The sequence below is a fragment of the Hyperolius riggenbachi genome, chromosome 2 (assembly GCF_040937935.1).
Source record: "Hyperolius riggenbachi isolate aHypRig1 chromosome 2, aHypRig1.pri, whole genome shotgun sequence".
Classification (NCBI taxonomy): Eukaryota; Metazoa; Chordata; class Amphibia; order Anura; family Hyperoliidae; genus Hyperolius; species Hyperolius riggenbachi.
Genome location: NC_090647.1, coordinates 229,498,241 through 229,522,699, shown reverse-complemented (window position 1 = coordinate 229,522,699; position 24,459 = coordinate 229,498,241). Strand labels below are relative to the sequence as shown.

The following is a 24,459-nucleotide window of genomic DNA, read 5'->3' as shown; positions in this document are numbered from 1 at the left end:
CTCTCAAAGTTTGGCCACCTCTGCTCTAATACGAGCCACCTTAGGAACAAAATATGAGGTGATCAATTTTTGCAAAAGGGCAGGTTTTAGCCTTCAGAGGAGGAAGGTGGACAGCTTCTGCATGAGCCTCTGTTAATGAATAACGATGCAAGTTCTCTACCTTCTTTCTACACAGTGGTGAAGGGAGGAATAGAGACAGGCGTGGCGGCTGCAAATCTCTTAGTCATTTGTAAGTGATAGTCTTACCACTGCTGAATAAAAGTGTAAAAGGAGACAAAATCAATAATGTAAACTATTTGTATAATTAATCACAAGGGACTTCTAAAGCATTGTTTGAACAAGGTCTTAAAAGTAAGCTTACGCTTTATAGCTGTGTACGTACCCTTAATTTCTGCTGCCCTAAACATTTGTGAAATGATCGTTAGGGCTACAGTTTTTAGAACAAGCACCATACATGCATACATGCTGCTCGGCTGGTCCTTCACTATGGAGAGGAGAGGGAGGATCCCTAGCAACAGATAAGAATGCCGAGGATTGGGGCTACAAGAACACTACAAAAAGAGCTTTTTTCATTATTTAGCGATTATATCTTAAAGTGGACCTAAACTCTTGCACAGGACTTACGGAAAACTGAGCGAAATGTGTCTTGTGTGTTTTTAGAGAGACGAGCCTGTCTAATTCCTCCTCATCTTCAAGTAATCACATGTGTAATTTGATCTCTCAGCTGGGTCAGCATAGAAATGTGGGCATCCTCGGCAGACACAGCTAATAAGTAAACACAGGATGTTAACCCTTTGTCATCTTCTATGAAAGCAGGAAGTAGACACACTGCATATTTATTGCAGGAGTTCTGTAAACTGCAACAGATTTGTTTTTTAAGTTTTATTATGCTGTTGCTTATTTTTTAGAACACAGAGAAAGTTCTGAGTTCAGGTCTACTTTAACTGTTTGCTAAACATTGTCTTGAGAGCTGTTCAGATGTAAGATTTTTGTATATGAGATTATCATAGACAACGTTTCTAAAAGTATAGCGACTATACATGGCTTTACTTTCCACTGTTCTTGCTTTAAAACTTCTTCTGCTTTCGTGAATAAATTGCATTCGATGTTTTGGAAGAAGGCAGAATTGGTTAAAAGCCACAATGGTATTATTATTCAGCTGTGCTAGCCAGCATGATGGAAGCACTCATTGTACACCATGGCTTCCAGCAGAGCTGAACATTAGCACTACACCTGGCCATCTGTCTGTCAGCTAGACTTCCGGTAGAAATCGTGACTTTACAAAGAGCTGGAATGCTGCTCTTTTCCTGAAGATAATCTTTGATCAGGCTCTTTACATCTGTTGAGTCCGCTGTGTGAACGTCATTTAGCATCCATTTTCCTCATTCTTTTCTATTTTAGAATGTCTTTTATTGCATATGCTCTGAAGCCGAAGACTGCCAAATGTCATCTGTATTATGTTGCTTAATGCCGAATGAAACCCTTCAAAAAATTGAAATCTACATTGATTAAAATGCATGTGAACCATTCCCTTCCCGCCAATGACTTATTACACATTCTAGAGTACATACCTGTTTGAACCTGTTAGTGACCTATGCCGAGTAGGAGAAAGTAGATTATCCTACATTTATGATTTTGGTGCAGTTTTGGAGCTTGAAATAGATGCTCACCTAGACAGTACAGTTTCTAGCTACACTGGAGCCCCGGGCAAAAGTAGCTTGGGGGGGCTAGCAACACCACCCTGCAGCCCTCAAGCTAAATCCCGGGACCTATCCCATCACACTCCCAGCCACACAAAATCATTAGGTGTCCATCATGTCCCCAAAAGCTTTGTTAGGGACCCCATTAGTCCCCCTCTCCTTTCTCAGAAACTCAGTGTCCACAAATTGGGGTCTTGCCTAATCCAGGTAGGACAACAAGGCAGCATCATGCTCCACACTCTGAACTTCTCCTCACGGTGCCTCTCTTCCACGTTTTTCTGCAGGCATGTATGCGGTCACCATAACTGGAAGGGAGGGGGTATACATCGTGGGAGCCCCTTCAGTCTCTGTGGCCCTGGGGCAAATGCCCCTTTGCCAGATTTGCCAAATCTGTAAACATGGCTGCCCCATGTGTAAGCAATCATACAATTTTACTGCTTCTGTTGACATTACAGAAATGACTCTGACTGTACACTGAATTATTTCTCTTTAAACACTACGGTGAACTGGTTGGTTCAGTTTATCCATGTTGAAGCAGTGGTAAAAGTTTTTTAAAAAGGATTACACAGGGAGAGACCTGTCCAGATTGTAGCTTGTTTACAATTAGTATAAGCACAATGCAGAAACTATGCAGTACTGATGTTGACACATTATCTTTTTATGGGTCGTTTTCCACTTTTTTTTTTTTTTTATTGTATTTTTTTTCCCAACCAACTATGTAACTATAAGCACAATGCAGCAATTATACATACTGATGTTGGCATGACAGCATCCTTAAGGGCTATTTTCCACTGCAAATTGTGATCACTATGACAAACGCTGCAATCTGATTACATTTTTAGTGTATTGGGGTGAGATATTTTGTGCTATCATCGTTATCCAGGATCTTATTGCGTTTTTTTCCCCAAAAATAAGGGGCAGCATAAATAAACCACAAGAAAATGTCATAGCACTGCTCCTGCTATGTGATTTTTGGAGGCTCCAATAGAGTACAACTTAAACGTACATGCAGGAAAACTACAGCAAACACTGTTTGCATAGGTTGAAATCGCATTGTGTCAGTTTGCAGTAGTGGGAATGGGGCACTGCAATTACATTCATTATGGTGACCCTGTGATTTTACTAAGCTTAGGAAAATTGTATCTGATTTTGGGGTCAGAACGCAGTCAGTGGAACAGGGCTTATAATGGGTGCAAATTAAACAGTGCATGTACAGTATTTGCATATAAATTTACATCATGGCCAGAGCCTTAATTTAAGTTATTTCAAGCGCATAGAATAAACAACTGAATATCATTTGTGGTTTTATCTACAGTTTTATTTTAAAACTACGAGGGATGAAAACTATAAAATAGTGGACATTTTTTTTATCAGCTTGGAACGGATTAGAATTCTAGTAAAGAATATACACAGGACAAGCAGCTTAGTATCAAAGTATCCTAAATGAGCGTTTTCTGTATTGTCTCCGAGCAACCTCTGAAATTCAGATTTCTGTGCACTCATCTTGCAGGGCAAGGTCAGATCTAGCTAATGGAAGTTCCACTGGTGCTGAGAAAAAACTGTTCTGTTAGTGTGGCTATATACCGGTATATTGCAAAGATTCCTAGTGGTTTGGGTCCCCCTGAGCTGCTTGGTTATTCTGTTGTACTAGTCCAAGCCCTATCCCATACAGCCATATCAATTCCTGCCATGCACTGATGAGGGCCAAAAGCCCGAAATGGCCTGTCTGCATGTTAGTTTGGTGTGGCTCTGTAAAATGTGTAAGCTATAGGCTTGCTATACACTAGTGATTCTGGATGGATGTAAGCCTGGCTTTAGGGGGCATAAAGAGATGATTTGCATATTCAGTAGTGGTGCATTGTGGGTAACCAAAGATGTTCACTTAAAGCTGAATTATCGCAAATTCCTTCTGTTTTAAGAAGGAAAGCCACACTAAAGATTGATAAACATTGTTTTCTGCTTGGTTACTTTGTATTCATGTGCATGAACATAAGCATTTCTAACTGGAACTTTGAGTTTGTCCCTAGGTTAGTCTAGTTTCCTGTCCTGTGCAGGCTTACACCTGCAGCAATGTGGGACTTTCTGGAGAGAAGTATTAGGGTTAGAGCCTTTTCACACGGCAGTAAAAAGACTGTACATGCTTGCTGCTGCCTGGTAACTGCTCACTGAGCACACACTTCAAGTGCCTGTGTGAAAGGTCCCTTAGTGTGGCTGAGACACATAAACTCACCCTTCAGTGTGTGTATGCTTCCTATACTGCATTGGTTCATAAGGTTTAATGTATTGGCATTTTCTGTGTGCAGCTGAATACAACATGCTACATCTGGGAAATGTAAACATAACCTCAGTTGGCAAAAAGGTGATAAAAGCAGCCATGTACATTAAGCTTTACTATACATTAATACACCATAGTGTGGATTCCTTACCCTGTTTTCTGCCCCTGAGTGAGAGATCAGCCACAGCAGCAAAACAGATACCAGGAGGTGTGTGGGCGTGGGACACACTGTACAGGGCTCACTTAGGAGATAAGTAATAAACCGTAACGTCAGGAATGATCATTTAAAAATGAAAACCTTTAATAACTATCTTTCAAACGCTCTTAAAAGGAATTAATGTATAAAAGAAGCATATGCTCTTTTTTTCTCGTGACTAAGAAATGTGATTAGTGTGCATTAAATAGAATTGGCACAATGCCTGTTTTTGAATGTTGGTTAGACCATAATAATAATAATAATAATAATAATAATAATAATAATAATAATAATAATGATGATGATGACCCAAACACATTGTTCACATTTATAAAAATCTGGTTGCAAAGAAACAAAAAGAGCACACTTTTAAGCCTGTTATAAAGGACAACTGCAGTGAGAAGAATATGGAGGCTGCCATATTTATTTCCTTTTAAACAATGCCAGTTGCCTGGCAGCCATGCTGCTCTATTTGACTGCAGTAGTGTCTGAATCACAACAGAAACAAGCATACTGCTAAACCAGGCAGATCTGACAATAATGTCAAACACCTGATCTGCTGCATGCTTGTTCAGGGTCTATGGCTAAACGTATTAGATACAGAGGATCAGCAGGATAGCCAGGCAATTGGTATTGCTTTAAAAGGAAATAAATATGGCACCCTCCATAGAATTCTCACTAGAGTCGTCCTTTAAGTCCTGGAACCCACTAGCAGCATGAAATGCTTGTGATTTGCATAGCTCTTGCCAATTAAATGCTATGGTTGATATTTCAAAAATTGCATCCCTCAAGTGAGAACACACACATAGCATTACATTAGCAAGAGCTTTTCAAATCATAACTGCTTAGAAAAAGCTCTTGCAGTGTGAACCAGCCTTCAGGGCAGAGATGCACTGCAGAGTGCTTTTCAATCTCCCCCCCCCCCCCCCCCATTTCTTCCTTTTTTAAAAACGCAGTTCCATTGACTTCAATTAAAATTACGGCAAAATTACCACAATTTTATTGCAGGTCAAGGGAAAAGCGCTCTGCAGTGTGTCTCTGCCCTTAAAGAGGAACTCCAGTGAAAATAATGTAATAAAAAAAGTGCTTCATTTTCAAATCGCTATCACTATCCAGATCGCCATAGATAGTGGTGAAAGATGTGTTTTTATAGGAATGTGTGCTCTGCCTTGATGGCGCCCAATTTACTCACTGAACGCCACTATAGCCATAATTCCTATTATGGCGCCGGCTGCGCCCACATCTCTGGTGCTGGTTTTACAGAGCTCCACTTCCTCACCTTCCCTGTATGGTAGCCAGTTATAGGTGCCTCTTGTATAGCTAGTTAGGTATAAGTATCCAGGAATAGGTGTAGCCAGCAATAAGTGGCCGCAGTATAGGTAGCTACGATAGGTGCAGCCAGTAATAGGTAGCCAGGATAGGTGCCACCAGTAGTAGGTGGCCGCAGTATAGGCAGCCAGGACAAATGCAGCTAGTAATAGGTGGCCGCAGTATAAGTAGTCAGCATAGGTGTAGCCAGGATAGGTTCAGCCAGTAATAGGTGGCCGAAGTGTAGGAAGCCAGGACAGGTGCAGCCAATAATACAGTGATGTGAAAAACTATTTGCCCCCTTCCTGATTTCTTATTCTTTTGCATGTTTGTCACACTTAAATGTTTCTGCTCTTTAAAAACCATTAACTATTAGTCAAAGATAATATAATTGAACACAAAATGCAGTTTTAAATGATGGTTTTTATTATTTAGTGAGAAAAAAAACTCAAAACCTACATGGCCCTGTGTGAAAAAGAAATTGCCCCCTGAACCTAATAACTGGTTGGGCCACCCTTAGCAGCAATAACTGCAATCAAGTGTTTGCGATAACTTGCAACGAGCTCTGGAGGAATTTTGGCCCACTCATCTTTGCAGAATTGTTGTAATTCAGCTTTATTTGAGGGTTTTCTAGCATGAACCACCTTTTTAAGGTCATGCCACAACATCTCAATAGGATTCAGGTCAGGACTTTGACTAGGCCACTCCAGTCTTCATTTTGTTTTTCTTCAGCCATTCAGAGGTGGATTTGCTGGTTTGTTTTGGGTCATTGTCCTGCTGCAGCACCCAAGATCGCTTCAGCTTGAGTTGACGAACAGATGGCCGGACATTCTCCTTCAGGATTTTTTGGTAGACAGTAGAATTCATGGTTCCATCTATCACAGCAAGCCTTCCAGGTCCTGAAGCAGCAAAACAACCCCAGACCATCACACTACCACCACCATATTTTACTGTTGGTATGATGTTCTTTTGCTGAAATGCTGTGTTACTTCTACGCCAGATGTAACGGGACACGCACCTTCCGGTTCACAAGGTATTTTTCCAAAAGTCTTGGCAATCATTGAGATGTTTTTTAGCAAAATTGAGACGAGCCTTAATGTTCTTTTTGCTTAAAAGTGGTTTGCGCCTTGGATATCTGCCATGCAGGCCATTTTTGCCCAGTCTCTTTCTTATGGTGGAGTCGTGAACACTGACCTTACTTGAGGCAAGTGAGGCCTGCAGTTCTTTAGATGTTGTCCTCGGGTCTTTTGTGGCCTCTCGGATGAGTTTTCTCTGCGCTCTTGGGGTAATTTGGGGTCCTTCCTGTTCTTGCGTTCCATCTTCTTGTAACAGCGCCCAGGCGGCGCTGTTACAGGGAGATGGGACGCAAGAACAGGAAAAAGGAAGAAGTATGTAGTACACGTGCAGGATTCCCATCAAGCGAGTATCTGTTTCACCCTGCCGCTCTCCATGTTGCCCGCTAATGTGTCGCATTCCCGGCGCTGCCTTGCATCCCCCTCCACGGAAACAGGTATAACCAGATTGTGCATGGTAGGATTACCATGCACAATCAAACCGCGATATACTGTCATACCGGCAACCCTAGGTGGCACTCATCTATATTTATCATTTTTAACAAGTTTTATTTCCCTTTTAAGGATCTCAAAATATATTAGATATTCTGTTTCAATATGTTTTATTGTGCAAATGAACTAAATGCAAGAACATCAGAATAGGAGCATTTAACAATAAACATAGAATAGTGATGTGTGGTCGCTGTTTGTTGTGTAGTAAAGAAAACACACATTGGCCTTAAAGCTGCAGTGGCCATTTTAGTAAAAATGTGCCTGTTCTTTAGGGGGGTTTACCACTGTGGTCCTCAAGTGGTTAAACTTGTTAATACAATGCTTTTCAAGTAACCAGAAAACAAAATAAAACTTCAAATTTTGATATTCCTTTTTAACCTACTTTTCAGTATTTTTCTCTGTTGAAAAGTGCTGGAAAGTTGTATTAAATAGAAGATAAACAATTATCTCCTAGGAGAAAACTCAGGAGAAAAAGTGAATGGCATATGGCCCAATGTGTGTTAGGTGACACACATTGCGTGCCTATGTAGGCTGCAACAGAGCAGCCGGCAGCTGTATGAAGGGAAGAGGGCCGTGCCCGGAGCTCTAGTATGTGTTTTTCCATTGCGCGTTGCTCTACATTAGTGGGAGGCAGGCACACCTCTGTGGCCCCCGCACTTCCCAGTTACTTGAGAGTTCCAGTTAACTGAGACTCTATTGTAGAGGAAATGCTTGTTCCTTATTTTGACATCCCTTCCGGACCGAAAACCCATTCTTCTGAAATGGATTATTTTCAGGATCATAGAATTATTGTGCCTCTATAGTAACCCCTTGTTGGTAAGGAGACAGACTCAATTCAGTTTTGCATGATCTTTGTCCAAAGTATCTTAGCTGATATGGAACCTAGACTTCAACTTAAACTCTGCAGGAGCTTTGCCTGTTTGTTTTTGCTAGAAGTGCTAACAATACAAGCAAGATCGCATCTCACACAGGGGCAGAAGGGCAGGTAGCAGAAATCGGCTATGGTCAAAGATGGATTAAGGTATAATGGTAGGCAAAATACTATCTTAGCCTCTATTCTTGCCTCTAGCAAATATGGAAATGGGAGAGGAATCAGAAGAGGTGGACACTTACTCAATTCACTTGTTCTGTTTTCTCTTAGAAGATAATTTCTCTAACCGTCGTTCGGGACAACCGGAGATCCGGTTCCACCTCCGGATCTGAGGAAACGATCAATCAAGAATAAATTAAATGGCCCCAGCCCTCCCTCACTCCTCAGGTTATCTGTGTTTCCCTCCAGGAAACACCTTCAGGGAAAGCGGCTCCCATTTTTTTATTTTTTATTTTTATTACCTTGCCAGAGGTGGTTACCAGAGGGAAAAGGCTCGTTGTTTTCCAGAGGAGAATATTTGTCCGGGCCTTTCCTTCATTTTTGGATGTAAAGCGGTGTTGGGAAAGTGGAAAAGTGGCTTTCCCCCGCAGCACACGCTGTCCTCTTGGCTTCCGGATCTGCCTGTCTGCGTATCTGCATAACAGTGACGTCGGGTGCTAGACAGTGGTACACATGAACAGGACGCACTGACGTCATCTGCTATAGCAGCGGAAGGGGAGAGCAATTGCGGAGGACCAGGAAGAGAAGCAGCGTGTTCCTGGCATCCTCTGAGCTCACAGCATTTCACTAAGGAAGCAACAGCAGCGGCGGCAAAGCTTCCTACCCAACCACAGCCACAAACGTCGGTCTCTGGTGGGGTAAGTCCTCCGTTTTGGAGGAGATTATGCTGTGTAATCTGCCAACAGATAAGTTCAGTATCCTATGTTTTTATATTTTTAGGCTAAGGCCTCTTTCACAGTGCAACGTTAAAGTCGCACATTAGAAGATGTTCCAACGCAGACTAACGCACAGCAATGCAAAGTCTGTGCGACATTCACAGTGCACATGTTGCGTTGTGTGTAACGTGTAGCAATGTTTAGAAAGTGCTGCATGCTGTGCGTTTAGCAATACATTTGCTGCGTTGTGTGTTGCACATGCTCAGTAATGTTTTTTTTAAATGTAACACATGCGCTGTTTTCGCAAACGTTTGACGCAAACGGCGCACCAAGAGAGACACATAACGTAGTACAAAATAACATTGAATGTTATAACCTACATGCGCTGCGTTAGGGGCACGTTGTGATCAAACGCACCGTCCCACTGTGAAAGAGGCCCAAAACTGAGCCCAGTTTAAAATAACTTTTCAGCACTCTGCAACTGAAAACTCTGCCAAAACGTAAGTGAAAAGGTAATGTCAAAATTATTCTGAGTATTTTCTTGTGTGCTGATGGTTTTAAAGGCAATTAATTGATCAGTTGTGAAAATATCACCTAGGAGAAAAAGGGAATTACTTATGGGTCAATGTGAATTATTCCATTCACTTTTTCTCCTACATTTATTCTCCTAGGTTATATTTTTACATTTTATCAATATTTTTAATTTTAATTCATTTAATATTTTTAAGCTACCAGCAAGCAACAAAATATTCCAAATAATTTTGACAGTAATTTTTTTTTCACCTGCTTCTCATACTTTTTAAATTGCAGAGTGCTAAAAAGTTATTTTAGACAGAGGATGAAAAATTATCTCCTAGTAGAAAACTTGGGAGAAAAGTGAATTGAATTACTCAATTCACTTTTCATCCTAAGTGATATTTTCGTACCTCCTCAATAAAATGCTCTTTAACATCTACGTGAGCCGAAGGAAACCCCCCCTTTTTTTTTTTTTTTATACATGCCTGAGGCTTCCTCCAGCCCCCTTCATCCTGATCACTCTCTTGCCGTGTTCTTCCACCACCTGAAGCCTCCGCAATCCAGCCTGGTAATTTGGCAAGTCAGGGCCAATCGGTACAGGGGCAGTGCGGCCAAGCGCGCTACCCCATCTTGTGTTTTGCACCTGTGCAGTAGAACTGTGCAGGCAAGTAACTCTCCCAGTGACAGGAGCGCAATAGGGGAGCACGGCCCTGCCACGCATGCGCAGTAAACCCCCCGACTCCCACAGATACCAGGCCGAATTGCGGAGGCGGCAGGCAGCGGCGGAGGATGGCGAGAGACTAATCAGCGCAAAGGGGGCTGGAGGAAGCCCCAGGTATGGTATACCTTTTTTTTTTTTGTTTTTGTTTTTGTTTTTGTTATTCGGCCATCTCAGGTTCACTTTAAGCCACCAACAAGCAAGAAAATACTTTTGACAGTACTTTTTCACCTTCTTTTTGATATTTTTTCAATTGCAGATTGCTGAAAAGTTATGTTAAACAAAAATAGAAAAATTGTCTCCTAGGAGAAAACTCTAGAGAGAGCCAGTTGCATATGGGCCTCTGTCTCTTAAGCATCTTTTGAACAAGCAGCTGAAGGCGGTGAATACACTGCCTGCTGCTTCCTTTCACCGGCCAGGCACTTGGTATCGCTTGGCATGGATGGTAGACGGGCCCCAGCATAAAGTTGTATTTGACTGCTGGATAAGGCCATTACGTGTCTAAAGTGACCCACATAGTGTTACCAAACGCTGCCATTTTCCTGCATGTAATTGCAGCCAAATTATGCTTGTGGCCGGCAGCTGGGAGGCTGAACTGCCCAACAAGGGACAACCGGGGAAAGGAGGCCTTACTGTGGTGTTTCTCTTACTTCAAGATGGAGACTGTCACTTTTTCAAAGCACAGTTTGTATTGAATACAGTTTCCATTAATGAGCCCGATTCACAACTCTTCTATGGCCACTGCAGCTTTAAGGCCAAGCTGCAGGGCCGCACAACACAGCACGCAAGCGATTTCCCCCCCCCCCCCCCTCAGTTCTCCCCACCAACAGAGCTCTCTGTTGGTGGGGTCTGATTCCCCCCCCCTAGTTGGGGGGTGTGTGTGTGTGTGTGTGTGTGTGTGTGTGTGTGTGTTTTTTAAACATTTATTTGTATTTATTTTTTTAAAAAATATCTTTTTTTAATTTGTTTCTTTCCCTCTCCATCCCGCCCACTCCCCCCCAGCCAATCACGTCGATCGGCTGTCATAGGCTTCTGCCTATGACAGCCGATTGCTCTCTTGTCCCCCAGGGGGACAGCCATGTCACACGGCTGTCCCCAGTACAGCACTGCTGCTGATCGCAGTGCTGTACTGTGTAACTAGACGGCGATTATGCCGTCTAATAGACTGAAGGAGGGGCGGAGCTCCGCCCCCGAGAAGGAGATGCGTGCGCACCCTGCGTGCGATCTCCTTCAGTAGCTGGCTCCTGGACCTGACGCCAATTAGCGTTAGGTGGTCCTGGAGCTGCCGCCGTGTTCGCCCATTAGGTAGTTAATATTACATTTTAAAATATATATTCTTAAATCTAATTATATTTAAGATTTAATATATTTATATTTATACATATCTCTTTTTAAATGTTGAGATGATTGAAGTGAAGATAGCTGGCAGTCAATGCAAGATGTTGTGGTGGCCAAGAAATAGATAGGACTATGATTTTGGTTCCCAACTTGGCCAAGGCTCAGATGCCAAGGCACGCCTGGTGAAATAAATCTTACCTTTTCTACTGATCAGTCAGCATTTTCCAGCATACCAGAAAATCTATGAAAGGGATGTTACATCATGTCTACAGCACAGGGGAGTACATTGCTCCAGACTGACATCAAGCAATGTCCAGTTTTTGCAAGAGATGTTCTCAGTGGTCACATTACTTCCAAATATTGAGCTGCACATAGATGGCCTAAAAGCCTCTCTTGGCTTTAATGGTGACTGGGTTCCTGTTCTTTCTCAGCAAACGTATTGTGTGGTTTGCTTCCATACAGAAATGCACATCATCATATGGCCATGATTACCTAACTGTAAGTAAACCTGTGTTGCGTGTCTGCCTCCATTAAATCCAGATGAAGGGGAAATGCTACACTGTACATAATACATTTGACTGAGAAAATGTTAGAGAATGTAGCTTAGCTGCCTTCCCATAGTATAGGCATTGTTTTGTTTGCTTCACTAAGTGTAACAGTGGAAATCATTAAAGCTTCCACGATAATAGAGGACAGGCTTGTGTTTTAGCTGGGGGGGCTACATGTGATGCTGAGTCACACTGATTGAATACGCCTAGATGAGGAAATAATGTCTACAGCTTATATTGCTCTGCAACTACAAATTGAGTCATTATGGAAATGTCACCATACCACCCTCAGCATGATTTTGTAAAGGAATATAAACCACAGTTAGACTCCGGAGTTGGTTAAGAAGGTGAACAAAGAGGCGCGATGTGCAGAGTGCAGTAACCTATGGAAACCAATTATATTCTGAACACACTCAAACGAGGAGCTGAAATCTAGTTGCTGCTGGATATGGCACAATATGGTCCCTGCTTTACAAATGTGTGGCCTGTCTTTGCCCAAAAGTGACCAAATCGGGTTTAACATATGCTATGCAATTCTTTCCCAGTTATGATATGATTGTTTTTTTTGTTTTGTTTTTTGCGGTTTTGTTTTTTTTCAAATTCATATTTTCATTGTTGCCTGTACTGGTAAACAGTTGCTTGTATATTTATGAACAGTGTAGCCCTGCATGACTTGTAACTCTTGTAGTTCACTGCATGGCTGGATACACCAAAGAGCTGACAAGCACACACTGAACTTTTAAAAGCAGTTTAAATAGAAACCGTAACCAAGTATTGAACTTCATCCCAGTCAGTAGCTGATACCCCCTTTCCCATGAGAAATACCCGGATCATCAGGAAACTCTGTATGGGTGATATTGTGGTGAAACCCCTCCCACAGTGTGATGCCAGCACCAGGCTGCTGACATCACACTGTGTGAGCTTTGTTGCATTGTGGGAAATAACAGCTGTTTCCAACTGCCAAAAAATTGCAGCATCTCCAGTGACATCACCTTCCAGCAGTAAAGGCGTCGCCATGTGATAAATTTCAGAATGTAAATTAGGGAGAGGAAAGAATTTACAATGGGGAAATGTTGACTAAGACTGCTTTCACAGTGGGACGTTACAGGCGCATGTTAGAGCAGCCTGTAACGCAGCCCAACGTACAGTAATGAAAAATCAATAGGCTGTTGCAATACATTGTAATGCTGCACGTTAAGTGAAAGTACTGCATGCAGTACTTTATACACGTTATTAACCACGTTAGACTGTGTGCACATGCTCAGTAATGTTGTTTTTTCCGTGCACGAGGAGGAGGGGAGAGTCCGCTAGTGATCCCAGCCACATGGCTAATTAATAGTGTTTTCTTCCTGGAGTGGCCGCTTATTGGCTGGCGGGACCACGTGATGCGGAGTATTCCGCTCACGTGGTCTCCACCGGCGCATGCGTCAAAGTATGAATAACAGACACATCAAGAGCCGCTTAATGCGGCTCTGTGTAGCATACTTAAATGCCACCACCATGCGTTGCATTAGGGGCACGTTATGCAACCTTAATGTCGCATCTAACGCAATGTCTTAGTGGGAAAGAGGCCTAATAATGGGGCCCATACACCTAACGATTTTCCCACCGAAAAACGGCCGTTTCGATCACAGTGATCGAAAAAACGGCCGTGAAATCGCCGCGCACACCACTGACAGAACGATGGATTTCCATCCGAAATCCATCGTTCCCGCTGTTTCAACTTCCGTTGTCACTGGAGTGACAAAGTTATACGCGGATGCCGGAAGGTGATGGGAGAAGATGCCAGCCGGGAGCCGATGCGGAGAAGATGGCGGGACCAGGCGGAGAAGAAGACAGCGTGGTCCAGGGGACTCGCGTCGGCCGGAACAGGTAATGTATGCGGGGGGGGGGGGGGGGGCTAAAGCTCCACAGATTGTGATCGGTTTCAGGCTGAAATTGATTCACAATCTGTTTGCAGTAAGGTGGCCATACGATCCCTATCTGATCAGAGAGGGATCTATCTTTTGGTCGAATCTGATGGCAAATCAACCAATGTATGGCCACCTTTAGGCCTTATTTCCATCTGTGTGCTTCTGTCTGCTTTTCAGCAACATGTATCTATCTGTAACATTGATGTGCTGATAAAAAAGCCGTCAGAAGCGCATAGATGGAAAAAGGCCATTTATAAATTATTGTAAAAATTAAGCACTTTTTTTTCATTGTTGCTTTCACTGCAGTTCCTCTTTAAATACTTAATTCCATTCCTTTTGAGAGCAAAATTTTGAGGTAAACGACACACCACCTCCACACTTGCAGTCATTCCTAACAGAAAAATGAATCACCAAAATAATACAGTAGAATCTTGTTATAGTAAACTCTTATATAGAAAACCTCTGGCTATAGTAAATTCAGTCCCCAGGTCCCAGTTGGGGTCGGTGGTTACATAAACTGAAGAATCGAAGTGGGTTTTTTGTTTTTTTTTTGTACAGATTTCACAGCCCTTATTTATGCAGGCGCATGGTCAGGACCTGGGGACTGAGGTTACTATAGCCAGAGGTTTACAAATATTGAGGGTACTTTCTGCTACAAATTCAGTTTCAAATAGATGGTCAATGAGATGCAAATAAATCCAACTTGCATGCAAGTTTAATTCAGATTTCATTGGACCTGGGTAAATCAAATGAAAGGATACCCGAACTGACATGTGACATGATGAGATAGACATGTGTATGTACAGTGCCTAGCACACAAATAACTAGGCTGTGTTCCTTTTATTCTTTCTCTGCCTGAAAGAGTTAACTATCAGGTATGTAAGTGGCTGACTCGGTCCTGACTCAGACAGGAAGTGACTGCAGTGTGACCCTTACTGATAACAAATTCCAACTATAAAACACTTTCCTGGCAGAAAATGGCTTCTAATAGCAAGAAAGAGGTAAAAGGGCGAATTTCTTATCAGTGAGGGTCACACTGTAGTCACTTCCTATCTGAGTCAGAACTGAGTCAGCCACTTGCATACCTGATGGTTAACTCTTTCAGGCAGAGAAAGAAAAAAAAAAGGAACAGAGCCTAGTTATTTGTGTGCTAGGCACTGTACATACACATGTCTATCTCATCATGTCATGTGTCAGTTCGGGTATCCTTTAAGACCTTGCTGCAGGGCTGTACAATTCGGCACACAAGTGATTCACCCTCCCCCCCCCCCCCCTTTCTGCCCACCAACAGAGCTCACTGTCGGTGGGCAATAATCGCTCCCAGGATGTTTTTTTGTTTGTTCTGTTTTTTTATAAATATTTATTACATTCATTTTTAAATTAAATTTGGTTGCTTTTTTACATAGGTAGAAAAAAAACAACGTTTTGTAAGAAATAATACCTTTTAATGGCTAACTAATAGAGTTAAATGATGCAAGCTTTCTGGGATCTAGTCCCCTTCTTCAGGCATATTTCCAGATGTAAGCTGAAGTAAAACACTGATGCAGATAAATGGTAAACACGAAGATGACAGTTGTGTTGGTTACTGTTTATCCGTTAGGTGTCAGGTGATCAGCAGGCTGGAGCCAGTGAGTTAGTGCAACCATACATGAAATCCAGCAGGTTTCTGAAGATCATGAAGCCAAATCAATCATGTTACATAAGGTGTCATGAATCCTGTTCCACAATTTAAACCTTCTGTTAATGTCTTGAACATTTTCATAAATTTGTACTCAGAAACTTTTCTTGATTGATCATTTTTGAAGTTACCCTTAAGAACAAGTACTTTTAGATCTTGCATGCTGTGTCCTGGTTCACAGAAGTGTTGGCCCACTGGTGTGTCCATTTTACCCTCATTAATTTTAAAGCGGTGATGGTTCATTCTTGTGCGCAGTTTTTGTCCTGTTTCTCCTATATAGATTCCTCTTGAGGGGCATTTCATGCAGCGTATCATGTATACAACATTGGATGACTCGCAGGAAAATTGGTCTTGTATTTGATGATATTTCTGTGAGTTTGGTATTTGTATTTGGCTTGTGCTCAAGATATAAGGGCAGGTCTCACACCTTGTGTTATTGCAGGGTAATGTGCCTGGAGTATCTGGTGTAGATAATGCACTTCTGATAATCATTTGTCTCAAATTGGGAGGTTGTCTGAAAGCAAGCAGTGGTAAATCAGGAAAAACATCCTTCAGGCGTTTGTCTTTATGGAGTATTGGTTGTAGGGCTTTTGATATCTTCCTCAGTGTCTTTAATTTTGGGTTGTAGGTTACCACAATTGGGATTCTGTTGTTTTCAGTCTTTGGGGTGTACTTCAACAGTTCCTCTCTTGATTTTAAAGTTGCTCTGTGTATTTGATCATCAACGATTTGTGGATGATATCCCTGATCTATGAATATTTTACGTAGTGACATAAGTTGTCTGTCTCTGTCCTCTGAATTAGAACATATTCGGTTATACCTCAGAGCCTGGCTGTAAACAATAGATTTTTTGGTGTGTTCCGGGTGGAAACTCTTCCATTTTAGTTAAATATGCCGGTCAGTTGGTTTACGGTATATGGATGTTTGTAAAATTCTATCTTGTATATAAATTGTGGTATCCAGGAAACTGACATGGGAGGTTGAAAAGTTGAGCGTTAACTTGATGTTCTTGTGGTACTCTGAGAAGTTTTTGTGGAATCTGATTAATTCTCCCTGTGATGCTGTCCAGATTAATAGGATATCGTCTATAAATCTGAAGTAAGCCCATGGTTTAATTTCACAAGTTGAAAGGAAGTTTTCCTCCAATCTGGCCATAAACAAATTTGCATACTGGGGCGACATCCTACTTCCCATAGCACTGCCCATTGTCTGTAGATACATATCATTCCCAAATGAAAAATAGTTGTGAGTTAGTATATACCTGATAAGTTGTAGTGTGGGCTCTGTTGGTAGATCATTTAGCTGAAGGAAATGTTGGCAAGCTGCAATACCGTCCTCGTGTGGAATGTTGGTATAAAGGGATTCAACATCCATTGTAGCCAGGATAGCACCCTCTGGGATCGGACCTGAAGGATGTTTTTCCTGATTTACCACTGCTTGCTTTCAGACAACCTCCCAATTTGAGACAAATGATTATCAGAAGTGCATTATCTACACCAGATACTCCAGGCACATTACCCTGCAATAACACAAGGTGTGAGACCTGCCCTTATATCTTGAGCACAAGCCAAATACAAATACCAAACTCACAGAAATATCATCAAATACAAGACCAATTTTCCTGCGAGTCATCCAATGTTGTATACATGATACGCTGCATGAAATGCCCCTCAAGAGGAATCTATATAGGAGAAACAGGACAAAAACTGCGCACAAGAATGAACCATCACCGCTTTAAAATTAATGAGGGTAAAATGGACACACCAGTGGGCCAACATTTCTGTGAACCAGGACACAGCATGCAAGATCTAAAAGTACTTGTTCTTAAGGGTAACTTTAAAAATGATCAATCAAGAAAAGTTTCTGAGTACAAATTTATGAAAATGTTCAAGACATTAACAGAAGGTTTAAATTGTGGAACAGGATTCATGACACCTTATGTAACATGATTGATTTGGCTTCATGATCTTCAGAAACCTGCTGGATTTCATGTATGGTTGCACTAACTCACTGGCTCCAGCCTGCTGATCACCTGACACCTAACGGATAAACAGTAACCAACACAACTGTCATCTTCGTGTTTACCATTTATCTGCATCAGTGTTTTACTTCAGCTTACATCTGGAAATATGCCTGAAGAAGGGGACTAGATCCCAGAAAGCTTGCATCATTTAACTCTATTAGTTAGCCATTAAAAGGTATTATTTCTTACAAAACGTTGTTTTTTTTCTACCTATATAATTTGTTTGGCTAACACGGTACAGAAACTTTTTTGTTGCTTTTTTACAAAATCCCTCCCTCCGCCAGCCAGTGTCACACGGCTGTTCCCAGTACAGCACTGCTGTAGATCACAGGGCTGTACAATGTAAACAGATGGCGTTTTTGCCGTCTAACAGTCTCCTATCCTAGCGGCAATCGCCGCTGGGAGGCTGAAGGCAGAGCGGAGCTCTGTTGTTCATGAGGAGATGTGCGCGCATCGGAGTGCGCAATCTCCTGCAAATCCCCACCCCAGGACTTGATGCCAATTGTTAGGCGGTCCTGGGGCTGCTGCCGCGGTCGTAGGGGGTTAAAGATCATGATTAAGCTTTATTGCTTAGGGGGAAAAGTAACTGCAATTGTTTCACAATGCTCTGAGAGGTTCCTTGTAGCCTTCAAATAAAGTTAATCATCACCCCTGTGTTGGGCCTGTGTATGTGACTAGGCCTGATGCAAATAAAGTTATCTAATTCCCCCTCCCTCTTCCACCCCACCATTCCAGAGGCTCACCAAGGCTTTCATATAACAGTGCATGTACAGTAATGCTTGTCAGCAGTGTTCCTGTTGGCTTGGAGGCTGTTCTCCTTCACAGTTCTGTAAGCACCTCATGCTTAGTCTTGGGCATGCCCCTTTTATTCTCCTTGATCTAAGCAGCAAGTGTGGTGATGTCACCGCATCCACCTCTCCTCCTTCCCCACTGCTGCCAAGTACTGGGGGGGGGGGGGGGTGAAAGTAATGGTATTGTGTGAAAGGTGATATTTATAGTGTACATTTGAAGTCTGTAATATTGAAGTTCATGTTTAAGTGAGATTAGTTTCATGCATATTATCCTCTGATGGCAGACAATGTAAACAGCACAATAGTTTTCCTCAGTTTGAGGAGACCAATTAAGAATACTGCAGAGAACTGAAAATGCAGGCGGCCATCTTTATACCCTTTCAAAACATGCCATTTGCCAGGATGTCATGCTGATAGTTTGGCTTCAGCAGTTTATGAATTAGACAAGCAGTAAGCATGCAGCCAAACTGAGTCAGAGCATCGGATTTCCATGCTTATTAGAGAGTGACTGAAAAAATATCATAGGCAGAGGATCAGTACAACTCGAGTGGTAGCATTTTACATAGGAATTCAGAGACAGAACCTTATATCACTTGCTTTATCTTGCCTTTAATTCCCTATCACAGCAGAGATGCAATAGATTTCAAATGCCCACTATATAAATGATTAAAGCCTATAGTGACATGATTATGGTGTTGCCTTTTTTACCTTTCAGAACGATCATTTCCTGGCTGGCTGTGATGTTGATTCTTTGGCTTGTTTTGGGGTTTGGCAATCTCATGATCTCTGAATTACTCGTGCGCGGGGCACACATCACAGCATTGCTGCTATGACTGCGCCCAGCGCCATGTGTTGAAGTACCCTGCTTCACTAAAAGGAACCACAAAGCCCACTTACAAACTCCTAATGGTTTTGGTTTTCCATAAGCTTTACTGGAGATGCTCTAGAAACGTGATTGCCCAAGTCCTGTCTCATAGAGCCATACTAATCCATGCTTTGCACTAATGAGGACCTCTAGATAAGTGCTTGATTCCCAGGGACATTTATTTATATAGCGCCCACATATTACGCAGCGCTGTACAGAGTATATTGTCTTGTTACTAACTGTCCCTCAGAGGAGCTCACAATCTAATCCCTACATGAAGGAATGGTTTGCATTTTGTGTATTGATGCATCATTGAGGTCCTTTCCTGCTCACATATAGCTGAATAGTTGTATATACCATCTATTTATTTTAAGAAGAATGAATATTTATTCTGTGTCAGTACTTCAGAAATAATTCAAGGCAAGTGAATTCTGGCTATCGCACTGAAAACAAACTTAACCGCTTAAAGTTTTAGGATGGGAGCCTCAGGTCCAGTTTGGTGCTCCTGTAGGTTCCTGGGCATGAGACTAATCCTGCGATAGAAGCCACCTAAAAGTGGCTATCAGATGAATTTTGACTTTGTCATTTTCCAGAATTCTTTATAAATCCGGATTGGATAGTGTAAGTAGTTTTCTTTCTTTTTAGAAATAAATGTATACTGCTTTATGGAGAAATGTATACTGGTTTATGGAGCTTTTCAGAAGAATCCTGTATATGTGGTTAGTGCAGTGACTGGGAGCTACCATGTTTTATTTGTGGACCATCTTATTCATATCCACATCACAACAGTTGGCCTCTTTAGCATTGATACTGAGGAGGGAAGGTAAAGTTTCGCTGCTGCTTCCATTCTTATCAACTCTGATTAGCCATGGTTGGCAAATCGCTTGGTTCAGCGTATTCACACCCCCTTGCTCAGATGCCAGCTGGGATGTGCACAGAAAGCTTGAGCTCTTTTTGCAAAGGAAACTTTGTGAAGTTTGTGACCTATTTCTGGGATTAGCAAGTGTAATGAAGTGGTGAAGGTGATTGGCCTCAGATAATTTCTGAGGTCATTATGAGAATGAAGTTCACATTGTTCTAAATTGCTCCTGATATAGACTGTGACATCTTGGGAATTCTTGGTTGGATTACTTCTTGGGCACTTGGTGTGGGGGATTTTTGTTTCTCAAACACCTGGCATGTTAGACCGTGGTTAATGTACCATTAATGAATGCAGTTGGCTTTCCTAAGTGGGTCTTTATTTCCAAAAAATATATCCCAGAAGAATGCTTTACATAGCTAAAACCTGTTTAATAATAATTATACTTTTCCAGTATTTTGTATCCAGTTTCCACGCTATGATCCATTTTATACTGACTTATCAAAAAAATCGGCTGCAAAGTACACACATAGTTTATGGTCACACTGTAATATGCATACAAAATAAACATCTGTGCTAGTTTTTCTTCTCTTTCACCTGTATGAATGCTCCAGCAAAGCTATTGTGTGCGTAGCCCATAAATGCAGTGCAAATGTAGTACATGTATGTGCATAGCTCATAAATGTAATGCATGGACTGTTTCCAGTGTGTATAAACAACCAGATTACTACTTTTTTCTTTCTCTTGACCTTTGTATTTGTCAAGGATGGTACATATTCCAGTTCCTAAAGTCTCAGCTGCGGGCATGAGTCACTGTCCAGTCTTGTGAGGACACTCAGCCTGCAGCTATCTTTACAAGGCAATCATTAGCTAATGTCACACAAATCGCTTCTGAGGCAATTGTGCATGAGCATGTGACTTCAGTTGAACATCAGTTCACCTCCAGGTTGATATCGCTTGATTAGTTTGTCTTTAGTATGAGTGAAATAAAAGTTCAGGATTGTCCCAGTTTGCCATTTACTAGTGTTAAGTTGGCCATAGACTAGTCGATTATTTTTTCATTAGATCGAATATTATAACTGATAAATGAATCGAAGGGATCAAATATCAAGTTGTCATTTTGGTGTAGAATTGATTCTTATTGGCCGATATTCAATCAGATTTTTAAAATTAATTGATAGAGTATGTCGGGTTATTTCAATTGATGTAACAAGAATCAACAGCTTTTCATTATGTATTCGATCGACCTTTACTTAACCTGATTCATCAGGGCGCTTATTTTGTGATCGAAAATAGCATCTGAGGGATTAAAGGTGAGAACATCCACCCTAGTGAATGCGCAAAAAATTGATTCATGTTCGATGGTTTCATTTATTTTGAATCTATTCTAAGAATCGATAGGCCAATTGATTGTCCTATAATTGACCAGTGTATGGCCAGCATTACTCAGATATAAACTGATGTTAAGCTGTATATAAAATGAAAGTAAACTGAAGTCAGATATTTGCTTGTGTTCTCTAGTCCATAAAATGGCCCCTGTACCACAGATATTCAGCTCTGTGCTGTACCCTCCTGAAGTCTGGGCATTGTAATGGTGCTGAGACAATGGCTCTGAGACGATCAGCAGTAGACCTGTCTGTAGAACCATTTGTTACCTTTGACACTTTCACTTGGAATGCTGAAGACATTTTAGCGGAAGAAAGCTTGTTTAGCATGAAAAAGTAACATATGAGCATTTGTGCCTGGAGACGGGCTTTAAAATTGACTGCTGGCTCCTGAATTCCAGAGTAATTTGTTCATCGGAGGCATAGATGAGTTCTGCTGTGGAAATTTGTGTTTAGTAGGCAGTTCTTGTGTGAGCGTAGCACATTTTGTGTTATGGGGTGTCATCTCAGATATTAATGTGCTGATATCTGAAAGCTTAAATCTTTGAATCTTTCGAGAATTTTTTTTTCTCTGTTTTATTTTTCTGCCACCCATCTGTATTTTGGGCCTGTTATCACATGTATTCATGCTACCTTAAAATGAATTTCAAGTAAAATCAAATGTATTTCTATGTGACAAGGGTCCTGACTGGGTAGGATGTTCTTTCATTATTTATCTAATGTACAATACCTCTTTTATAACCACGAAGTAACAAAGCATTCTATGAAATGTTTGAATTTGGGAAGCTAACTGAAAGATGCGAACCAATTTTCCTCTGTGCTTCCCACTTTACTACAAGTAAGGTGAAAAGTGAGAACATGGGAACAGGCTATTGTATTTTTCTTCTGTTTTTTTCCTTTAGTTTTTTTTTAATATGTACTGAAAAATAGTTTATTATTATTATTATTATTATTATTTACTGTATTTTATCATCCAAGTCTGACTATTCGTTTTGAAGTGCATTTAGCTGCATACAGGTGCATGAAAAATGAAGCTCACATTTCAAAAACATGAAAAAAAGGGGCATAAGACACAGATGTTTTACCAACAAATCATCTCCCACCAACAAAGTGTTAAATGTCTACAGCTGACACTGCCTGCTGAATACTTGGCATGTCTCCCGGGGGCACTGACAAAGCCCGTGAGTGGGTGAAACACCTAGGTGGGAGGAGCTAGTGCAGGAATTGAGCTCTACCTAGTGTCTCACTCTCTCTCCCTTTTCTGGGTGGCTATGTGGAAGCAGGTGGATCATTGGATGGTATGCTAGAAATAGTCTCTATATCACACAGTGCTGTGCAAGTAACACCGAGAGGTCTTTGAGTAACCATTGCATTTACCCAGAAGCGAAAAAATATAACTTACCGTACATGGTTTGTGGCTACACTGTGACTACCCACTGTGTCCCTGTGCACTGGTGTGAAAGAATTTATGTGCAAAAATTATTGTAGGTGCATACTTTCCAGCCATTGAGCTGGATAGACTTATATAGCATTGCAATTATGTAGTGGTTTCTATAAAACATGCAGTGTTTTGGAGATTTATATACAACGCTTGAGGTTAGAACAGAGTTATGCCTATACAGGGGAAAGATTCATCTTAAAGCAGACTCAAACCAAACATTTTTTTAATTAAAAATATTTAGTTGCACCACTATGACACATACAAATATAAATAAACACTCCTTCAAACCTATGAGCATTTCAGTGCATGCTTTTCACCTAGGGTTATACAGGTGGCAGCCATTAGCAATTCCTTCTTTACTGGACACCGTCTACTCCACCAGTTTGCTGGATTTTTTGCCGGCAATATGAAAGGAAGGGAGGGGTTTCTCCAATAAATGTAAAATATTTTATATTTGTCATCATGCAGCTGAAAAAACACTGCTATTTATTATTATAATTTAGAAAATAGATTCTATTTCTGAAATCTTGTATTTTTAGTTTGGGTCCACTTTAACCACTTTGCATCCAGACCTTGTTTCCCCCTTATGGACCAGAGCAGTTTAGACATTTTAGCAATGTCCCTATTTAATCAGCAATTTTATTTATTTATTTATTGTATTTATAAAGCGCCAACATATTACGCATATTATACTGCAATAACTGTATCCCTACTTTTGACACCTACATTAAATATATATTGTTTTTTTTTCAAGACTAACTAGGCTTTCATTGTAAGGCATTTTTTTGCTTGAACAGTTTTGTTTTCTATGCATTTTAATGGAAAAAATAGGGGGAAAAATAGAAAAAAAAAACATTATTTCTTAGTTTTACCAATTCCAGTTTAAAATAAAAAGCACTATTATAAATAAAAAATACAAATTTTGTTTGGCAATTTCTAGTGTTTATCACAAAACTTAAATTATGTTTCTGTCACAATTAATGGTGAAGATATTGGATTCTGAAATAATGCTACAGTGTGTATTTTTCACTATGAACTGAGAAAATAAAAGTATTCTTAATGGTAAAAATCAATTGTATTGGCTCAGGGAACCTACATTCCCTTTCCCTGATTAGTGCTGCAGCATATGGTGCCGAAGGTTTTGCACAGGAGCCAGCCCAATCAAGCGCATGCTTCAGCTACAAGATGCATATCTACGTTCTTGTGGCTTAGATGAAGTCTCAGAGGACGTAGATCTACTGTAGTGGTGGAGAAAGTGGTTAAACCACTCAATGAGTGGCTAATATTAATCACGAGGCATAAGCCCGCCCATGTAAATCGGGCACTAGGGCTCAGCTGCGACTCCCCCTCCACCACCTTGCCCATGCCACGCTCCCAGCCGTGCTCCCTGACACATGCGCATGGCTGTGCTCCCCCTGCACCTGTCCTCCTTCTCTTCAACGACTGCCTGCGTGCCACACATGCGTAGTAGCACAAATGCAAGGACACAGGAACAGGAGAGGATGCAGGGACACAGGGATTTTATTATAGAGGATTCTTATCCATATTTGTTCTTTTTGAGATTAGGAACCATCACCACACCTGCTTTGATCAT

The 24,459-nt window shown here is 41.2% G+C and overlaps 1 protein-coding gene and 1 long non-coding RNA gene across 4 annotated transcripts in view; one reads left to right on the top strand and one right to left on the bottom strand.

Moving 5' to 3' along the window:
* LOC137546181 (uncharacterized) overlaps window positions 1-15,370 on the bottom strand; it is a 98,437-nt gene extending 83,067 nt beyond the window's left edge. Inside the window, exons 1-2 of the long non-coding RNA XR_011026192.1 lie at window positions 15,265-15,370; window positions 4,127-4,217 (exon numbers count right to left, since the gene is read on the bottom strand). This is a non-coding gene — a long non-coding RNA (uncharacterized lncRNA). The remainder of the gene's footprint in view (window positions 1-4,126; window positions 4,218-15,264) is intronic.
* ST6GAL2 (ST6 beta-galactoside alpha-2,6-sialyltransferase 2) overlaps window positions 1-24,459 on the top strand; it is a 174,703-nt gene that overhangs the window by 10,823 nt on the left and 139,421 nt on the right. Inside the window, exon 1 of one of the 3 annotated variants that reach the window (XM_068268275.1) lies at window positions 17,570-17,699. The exons of the other annotated variants lie outside the window; for them this stretch is intronic. The gene's annotated coding sequence lies outside the window, so the exon portion shown is untranslated. Of the gene's footprint in view, window positions 1-17,569; window positions 17,700-24,459 lie in introns of those variants that run through there. 3 annotated transcript variants of the gene reach the window in all.